The sequence below is a fragment of the Liolophura sinensis genome, chromosome 1, assembly GCF_032854445.1.
Source record: "Liolophura sinensis isolate JHLJ2023 chromosome 1, CUHK_Ljap_v2, whole genome shotgun sequence".
Lineage (NCBI taxonomy): Eukaryota > Metazoa > Mollusca > Polyplacophora > Chitonida > Chitonidae > Liolophura > Liolophura sinensis.
The window spans coordinates 53,797,291-53,807,201 of record NC_088295.1 but is presented as its reverse complement, the minus strand read 5'-3'; positions in this window follow the sequence as shown (position 1 = coordinate 53,807,201).

The window sequence follows — 9,911 nt, the reverse complement described above, 5'->3', positions numbered from 1 at the left end:
TATATGCGTGGTCACGCTTGTTGTGACGATACAGGACAGAGTACAAGAAATATGTACAGGCGATGTGTCCCAGACCGATACTGTTTGTAGTTGCTGCTATATATGGAAGGCGTGTGTGACCATGCCCTCTCTCACATACTTACTTGGCCCAGACTAGTAACAGTGACATGCAAACGACACTGCGAGATTTAGTCGAGGTTCAGTAGAGATTAGAACCACAATGCGACATTATTACGAGATTCCAACGACAGTCAGGAATCTCGTGCAAGTCTTGTGCCCACATTTGATTGTCGTTGGAATATATCGCTTCCTGTCTTATTTCCTGGCCAAATCTCGTCGAAATTTCGGCCAAACCGCGCATAGTGCATTATAAATCTCTACAGAATTTTGTCCAAACCTTGCGCTGTTCATGCGAATCTCGTCAGAATGTCATCTCTTATGATTTTTTTAAGCAAAGTGTTCAGAAAGGAAGGTAACATTATGACGATCGAAAATTGCACGATAACGCGAGATTCGGTCAAGATTAGGTGTACAACGTGAGACTTAGTGCCAGAACGCGCCATTCCTCCAAACCTCGCATTGTTGTATAAATTGGAATGTCGCTCGTATGTCGCTCTTCCCGAGCTTAACCTTGGAGAATGAGACCAGTTAGTTCGAGGAGACTACTCTATTCTATAATGAGGTCAAGGAACAAAATTCGGACGACATACGGGCGCACTGTGCCAGATCTGGTCGAGATGTTGTTAAAACTCCAGTGTGATTTGGTTTTCCCAACGAGCTAAGCCGCGAAAATCAGTCCACAGTACCAGATTTAGACACAGCCGCGATTTACACGAGATTCTCAACTGAATATCACTGGAATCTCGCAGCGTCATAATGTCGCGATGCCTTTCTAATCTCGAATGAATCTTGACTTAATTTTGTGATGTTGTTCAAATATCGCTGATTCTAAGTTGGTGGTAAATGCGTGAGAGTGAGCCTGAACGCAACCGGCTTCTATAGATATGCGCACGACCCTTCGCGAAGGCGATAAGAGGGAGAGGTGCAGGGGTGTATTTGTATAACCTCATCTCCCCAATCTTCTGCCCTAGATGATGAAAGGAGGCCACCGTTATGTAGAAGGTGAACAAAGCAATAACGGCTTACGGGGGTATACAATAATTACAATGATGGAGAGCCAGCGATATTTAAACTCCGTGGACCTTTTTTTTCAAACGTCAGCACTCAAATGTTTGCGGGCATTTATGTAATTTGACCGTGTGACTGTCTGACTATCTGACTGTCTGACTGTCTTACAGTCTGAATGTAAACTTACGGACGGTAGGCTATACTAAGCGTTTATGTGCGGATGCTTCGTCCATTGTCCGTCATTTGTTGGTTATACTTAGTTATACTAGTTATACAACTTTTCCATATTACTCTTTTATTTAATATTCCTCTTTCATTTAATTACTGGTGGTACGTGTATATATGCCAGATAGCACCAGGAGTCAGATATTAGCTTAGGAGTCAGATAGGAGTAAACTGTGATTTTAATAAAAATTTTACAAGACACAATATTTCCTATGCATGTATACATTTTGGGCAGAAAGTCACAATACTGTAGGTTATATGGAAACAGGGAATTTGCAATATTGAACCCAATAATGCATATTTTATGAAACTTTTATGAAGTTTTTTTGTAACAGAAACCTTTCTTAGAGTATTTTTGAGTATACATGTATAAAGATATAGAGAACAAAGATGGTCGGCTGAAGAGGATTATCGCGTGATCTCTGGGACCTGTTCTACGCAGCCTGCGTGCACAAATTCACGCCTTTGTACCTGCCATGGTAACGCCTACTGAAGTGACGCCTTGCCATGGCCGCTCATTTTAAGATGCCAAGACAGCTACACCTGTCGCAAAGTTCCACACGCTTTGTAGACAGATGCAGGTGATGATGCTGACGTGTGTATACACTGGTGATTTTTGTGGTGAAGTCCTGTTGTATGGAAGCCAATAGCGGTCATGCGACCTTTCGTCCGTTTTAATGATTATTTAGACCAAACAAAAAACGCGAAACTATACACAAGGACGAAACAACAAAAGGACAAGGCAAACGTGCGAGACAAAACTACAAAAGGGCGAGGCAAAAGCACGGGGGGACGAAACAAACCTACGAAAGGGCATCTGCTTTTAAATCGTCGAGAACATGATGAGCCGGAAGACAAAAGACCGAAAGGGCGAGATTACAACAAATCTGTCACTTTCGTGCTTTTGCCTTCCGGTTTGTCATGCATGCACACGGCGATATGAAGCGCAAGGCAAAAGTACGAAAGAGCCAAGTTTACTGGGACCTTGTACTGACGTGGTTTCGCTCTTTGGTAAGTTTGATATGAATGAAAACTCTTTGAATGAAGAACGAAAGCACGACAGGGCGAGGCGAAAGTACAAAAGGACGAGGTGACAAAACCTCGTTGCTTTTCTTTCGTTACTTTCGTACTTTTGTTTCTTCCTCACGTGGTTTTTCCTTGCACTTTTGTCTCGTCCTTTTGTGGTTTCGTCTATTGGCATTAATTTTTTTTAAAAATGATTAATAGAAAGGACGAAGGCACGCATGGCCCCAACGGCTTCCATACTGCTGTTTGTCGACTAAAAAAAAGCTACTGAATTTAGCTGCTGTAAGGAAGCCGACAGTCGCTGAATGGCTACCTCGGCCTTCCTAAAACACGATGTAGCGAAGCGAGACATCGAGACAACGCTGTCCCGCTTCGTTACTTCGCTACCTCGCAGTCTCGCTACCTCGCTGCCTCGTTACCTCACCTTGTATTAGAAAGTAGCGGGATGTCCTCTATCAGATTCCATACTGTTGACTCGGTCAACACCATGCAGATTGTCAAATAACAAAGGTCCATTCCATTCCACTTGCTCACCATGACATACGGTGGCTCACATGCGACACTACAGATTTGGTGAATTTTTCTTGCATTTACATGCATTTCTCACCTTTGTTAAAACGTTACTACCTAAGTGGAAACAATTTTCGTTTGGGTGAAATGAATTTCTTCCAGGTGAGAACCTTTTTCACCTCACTGAGAAATGATTTCACCCATTTACGTGATAAAATATTTTTCCTTGGGCGGAAACTATTTCACAAAGGTGGAAAGTCACGTGCGCCGGAGCCTAAATGTATGGAATGTATCTAATAAAGGGTGAGGCAGCGAAGCGAGGTAATGAGGTGGCGATGTAATCTTCGCTACCTCGCTGCCTTGCTACCTCAACCTTTACCAAGGCCGAGGAAGCGAGTAAGCGAGGAAGCGAGGCAGTGGGGTAGCGAGGCGGGGAGCAGTTATTATACTCACTTTAGTGTCAGGCTGAGGCGAACACCCGTGCGTAAGACGGAGTCTTGCACCCCGATGTATCGCATCACTCAACAGGACCGTCATTCAAATTTCAGTGACCGAGGAGGTTAGCGAGCTAATGAGGCGCAATGACCCAAGAACCTGTCACCAATGCTGTCCCTGTGAGTTCAAGACCAGTTCTGACCGGCTTCCACTCCGGTCGTACACAGGAAGGTTTTTCAGCAACATCACGGTGGTCGTATAGGTTTTCCGCGGGCTCTGTCTTCTTTCCTTCCACCATAATATTAGCTACCGTCGTATAAGTGAAATATTCTTGAGTACGGCGTAAAGCAACAATTGAGTAAATAGATAAATAAATAAATAAATAAATAAATAAATAAATAAATAAATAAATAAATAAATAATAATGGACCTGATAGGGTTAGGGGAAGAATCGGACTCAGAAAGGTACGATAAGAAAGTGCAAATTTCAAAATCCCAGCACAATTGTGTACAAATCGGAAGTATACAGCCTGGTTGAAGTACCCATACAAGTTATATGACCGTAAAAGAGATGGTTGCTTTGTAATAACCCAGCTAAATAGCACTCTTGATCAAAAACGCCACTTGGATAATTGTTAAGATGGTATTACGTAACGCGTGGCAATTAAATTTGTAACGAAATCAAACTTGAATCCTGGTTGAGAGCACAAGTGGTCGTCTAACTAACATTAACACGTTAATGGTAGCAGAAGTATAAGGCTGACAGTTACATTTGTGGTAGGGTGATTTCCATAGTGTCTAATTAAACAAAAAGATACTTCAGTGTGACTGGAGTAGGGTATAATTTTTCGATTTTATGACATATACATCTCTTCAGTGTATGTTTGGAGCTTTATAAGTCTCATGTTTGCCAAATAATAGGAACAGAACAGTAAAACTGAACTCGAAAAGGAAGTGGCCTTACGAGTGTGTCTGCAGTTGGCACTCACAGGTATAGCCAGTTTCGCTTCTTGAGGTGCACAGTTTCCTGCCCTTGGACCTATCCCCGCCTTGCCATACCAGGTCTTGTATTTAAACAAAGAATAAATCACATGCCAGAACCAAGCGATACTGAAATATGGCGTAGCCAAATTAATAGGACGGACCATGATGGAAGGAAAAGCAATCACAATATATATCCCAACAAAAATCCTGTCCCGGCACCACATCACCTACCCTTCCCCACCTCACCCCCTTCACATTTCAGCTAAACAGAAGTAACGATCTAGCTGGGACTATTATGTGATAGATCAAATGCTGGCAATTAGTGTGTTGATTTCAACCGGAATCACATCCGGCCAGGTCTCAAGAACCCAACTTACACGTGGTGTATGTCTCAGCCTGACACTAATGTCATTATAATAACTGCTCCCAACCTCGATACTTCGCTGCCTCGCCCTTTGCAAGGGTTGAGGTAGCGAGAGCAAGGTAGCGATGCGAGGCGGCGAGGTGGTGAGATGTCGCTACCTCACTGCCTCGCGTCGCTATCTCGCTACTTCGTTATCTCGCTTCGCTACCTCGTTACCTCGCTGCCCTGCCCTGTATTAAAAATGTTGAGGTATCGCGATGGCCTCAATCGGCTTTCATACAAATGGGAAAAAGAAAGTAGACCAGTGGCGTTAAATCAAATAAATAAATTGCAAAGACACAGACGGCATGTGGTCATATAGTTCCCAAATTAATCAGCGTAATAGCGTTCTTTGCCAATGATCTGTACGCATATTCCATCTAACATTCTTTTGAAAAGTATTTATTTTTTCCATAAAACACACTTACTAAAGAGAAACCTTCGTGACCTAGTGCTAAGCGCAGCACAGTCAATCAGGAGCCTCTTACCTATATTTCAGCTCATACAGGCTTCTTCTCTCGTGGTTTACGAGGGAAGGTCTGCCAACAACCTGTGGATGGTTGTGGTTTTTGCTTTTTCTGCATTCCTCATATAAGTCACAAATTCTTGAGAAAGTACCACTCAGATAAATAACTTACTAACGACATTTTCCTGAACTTCCAGGAAGCGCCCTTCTCATACAGCATTTAATGGCCTGATATTTCTGCTTACAGATTTAGATGCCTGATCCATCACACTAAGAAATACCTATAAATTCCCTATCAAAAATGCTTTGTCTCTTGCAACAAGCGATGGCATGACTTCTAGTCATAGCGATCCACAAGAAGCCTCGTCTGTCCACCTTCATTTTTACGATCTTTATGAAAAGATATACTATCCAAAAAAAGAAACGCATAACCCGGTTTTTTGCGGAGGTGATGCAGTCTTTTCAATTATGCATAACTAAATAGGAATTGCTATTCTGCAAATATTTTTTTACACATATTCAGGAAGGGTCCATATCTAGACAACAAGGCCATCAACTTGAGGTAAGACACTCACAATGAGTCTCCCACTTGAGTGGAATGTCAGTATTTGTTGTGACCACCACGGGCACGAATAACAGTTCTGACACGCCTTGTCATGGACTGGATGAGACGCTGGATAGAGGCCTGGGGAATGTTCTGCCACTCCTCCTGCAAACATGCAACTTGCTCTTGAAGCGTTTGGGGTTGAGGTTGACGTTGGCGTAGACGTCGATCAAGTTCATCCCACAGATGCTCAATTGGGTTAGGATCCGGGGAACGGGACGGCCAGGGTAGCACATTTACATTGTTTTCGGCGAGGAAGTCCCTTGTGACACGTGCCGTGTGCGGTCTGGCGTTGTCCTGCTGGAACAACTCCCGCTGAACGTCAATGACAGGTAAGAGGTGTGGCTGCAGGATGGTGTCTCGGTAGCGTACGGCCGTAAGATTTCCCTGAACGTGGACAAGATTTGTACGACCAGTATACGATATTGCTGCCCACATCATCACACTCCCTCCACCAAATCTGTCCACTTGGCGTACGCAGTTAGGGGCATAACGTTCGTGAGCACGTCTGTAAACCCGGTTTCTACCATCACGTCTCTGCAATAGGAATCTGGACTCATCACTGAACCAAATGCGTCGCCAGTTGCGTAGATTCCATGCAGTCACGTTGTTACACCATCAGAGGCGATTGGCGCGATGGTGAGGACGCAGCACGATCCCAACATAGGGCCTCCTGGCTCTCAGTCCCATGTTCCCTCAGCCTGTTCCGCACTGTCTGACCTGATATCCTCCTCAGTCCCGGTATGCTGGCTGCTGTGCTTTCAGCTGTAGCACAACGGTCACGCAAATGGAGGACCCTTATGTAGCGATCTTGGGCTGCTGTAGTGACACGTGGTCGACCTGAACGCCGACGGTCATTTGTTGTCCCAGTATTGTTGTAGCGGGCAGCAAGCCGTGAAATCGTGCTCTGGCTGACGTGTAGACGCCTAGAAATGGATGATTGGGACTCTCCAGCTTGAAGTCTTCCAATGGCAATATTTCTTGTGACAGTGTCAAGACGTGGCATGTTCAATCAGCTTGAAAACACCACTTGAAGACGCCGATTTCCGGCCCGAAGTTGCGGTTTTATAGTCACACACTGCATGCTTTCCATGCGTAAGTTCGGCGTGTAAGACTGCACGTGATGCAGTGTGGTGCTGTATTTTTTACTTCTTCCAAAAACGGCCTCCAAACTCAACATTTTCAACCAAGAAATGTTTTGTGGAATAAAATGTGTGCTAACTGTGACTATTAACAATATTAAAACACATTTTGCTCATGAAATGAAGACAAAATGTATTTATTTCATTTTAAAATGAAACAAAACACCTATGCGTTTCTTTTTTTGGATAGTATATTTCCCTTGAGCATAAGTAGGCCTAGCGGTTTCGACCCACAGTCGCGACAGACTTAATTATCGGTATAATTTTATAATCTTCTAGGCTTGACGAGCAACACACTTTGGAGGCGAACGTAGGTCACATTGAAACATTATAACTAGGCCTACTCTACCATATCCGCGAAGACTATATACTTTAAAACACAGGATTCGACTATAGCGAATTATGACCCAAAACCTTATTGGCAGAGGGAAAAAATAGAAAATAGAAGTGTCAACCATTTTTCGGCCAATTTTGACTACTTTCGCTTGTTAATAAAAGGGTTTCGAACTGAGGTCGAGTGGATTTGTATGATAAAAGCCACTCTAACCTTAACTTATATTAACTGAGGAAGGAATTCATGAGTTCTTGAATAACGCGGGCTAGGTTAAATAAGTTACATGTACCATATAATATAGACGGAATGAATGATTATGGCTTAACACCACATCATTATCTATTTTTCAGCCTTATCGTGGCGAAACAGGACTGGAACGCTGGACACATTTTAGGGATATAATGATATTAGGGGAAAAGTAGAACCAACTTGCAATCTAAGATTTTTCTCGTTTCACCTTCCAACAGCAATTTCCAAAAATCGTATGCATGTAGGCCTACCGCTAGATCCGACATCTGTTTCATTCTTCCCAGCTTAGCGTTCAGAAATAATGTGGAAGCTAAGATGGGAGAATGGCCAACCGACCTCAGAGCTACATGTAGCCTACCGTCACCAAGGAAGCAACTTGTTTCTGTCATTTATCAGGCGTTGAATGATTTCGATAGTATTTCCTAAGCATTACGGCAACACTCTCATTCACTCTACAGTTTAGAACCAATCTGAAAATTAGGAAACATTTAATATACATGAATCTTTCAAAAATAGTTTGTCTCTTTGTTCATTACCAGTCTCTTAATTTCCATATTAAACCTGTTTGAGAACGTGTTTCTCCGAAATTTTCGATCATCAATGAAGTTTGGGAGCTTAAAGGGTATTATAAAGGCTTCGTATAGTAAATAAGACTGACGCAGTAAGTTTGAACAAAATCGCTCGAAGTCTGTATGACGTCTATTTATTTTCGACGGCTATTTAATATTTTAGAACGTTAGCAAAAAGCCTAATCATGTGACCAAGAGCCCACAATCCATGCCGCGACCTTTCCGACTGAATTGTACTGTCTCAGAGTGAACATCATTTTGCTAACGAGCATCTCTTATTTGATGATCCAAATAGTGTGAAGCAAACTGTCGTACACAAGTTAATTACAGTATTCTGAACGCACGATTGTGTAGTAAACGGTTACATATGAGGAAACCACAGTATACTGAACACATCCTAAAACTGGATGCTAATACACAAGGAAACCAATCCACCGTATACGGAACACGTTCAAGTATTACATGTATGTGATAATACGGAAGAAATCTAAACACAGCATTATGTGATAATCGATTATACAGGAGCAAACCACAGTATACTAAACAGACAGTACACTGAAAACATCTAAGTAATCTGCTGTAACACATGAGGAAACCACAGTCCACAGGAACACATCCAAGTATTATGTGATAACACATGAGGAAACCACAGTATAAAGAATGCATCCAAGTAGCCTGATGTAACACATGAGGAAACCACAGTCCACAGGAACACATCCAAGTATTATGTGATAACACATGAGGAAACCACAGTATAAAGAATGCATCCAAGTAGCCTGATGTAACACACGAGGAAACCACAGTCCACAGGAACACATCCAAGTATTATGTGATAACACATGAGGAAACCACAGTATAAAGAATGCATCCAAGTAGCCGAATCTGATATAACGCAGGAGGAAATTCACGTATTGTGTGGTAATACATGTACATACAAAAAAAACCCCCACTACATATAAAACATTTTGTGGTTATTTAAGGAAAACACAAAATACAGACATGAGAAAACGGACTCATATAGTGTGTTGTAATATAAAGAATGCATCCAAGTAGCCTGATGTAACACATGAGGAAACCACAGTCCACAGGAACACATCCAAGTATTATGTGATAACACATGAGGAAACCACAGTATAAAGAATGCATCCAAGTAGCCTGATGTAACACATGAGGAAACCACAGTCCACAGGAACACATCCAAGTATTATGTGATAACACATGAGGAAACCACAGTATAAAGAATGCATCCAAGTAGCCTGATGTAACACACGAGGAAACCACAGTCCACAGGAACACATCCAAGTATTATGTGATAACACATGAGGAAACCACAGTATAAAGAATGCATCCAAGTAGCCGAATCTGATATAACGCAGGAGGAAATTCACGTATTGTGTGGTAATACATGTACATACAAAAAAAAACCCCACTACATATAAAACATTTTGTGGTTATTTAAGGAAAACACAAAATACAGACATGAGAAAACGGACTCATATAGTGTGTTGTAATACATACTGAAACCACGGCATGCAGAATATAGCCAAGTAATGTGTGGCATTACACACAGAAACCACAGCATGCAGAATACAGTCAAATCTTGTGTGCCACTGTATAAGGAAACCACAGCACACGGAACAAATTCAACTATTTATAGTCATAAAATGGCAGGAGGCCACAACTGATAAACACAGAAGCAAATAAGGGACTGGATTCGATCATAATCTGGCATTTATATAGGCTTGTAGGTTGATGAGTAATTAGGATCAAGACTTTTCCCACAAAACTGATACACATAACTTGCCCATAGGCCTGACTAAGAAAGACTCTTCCCAC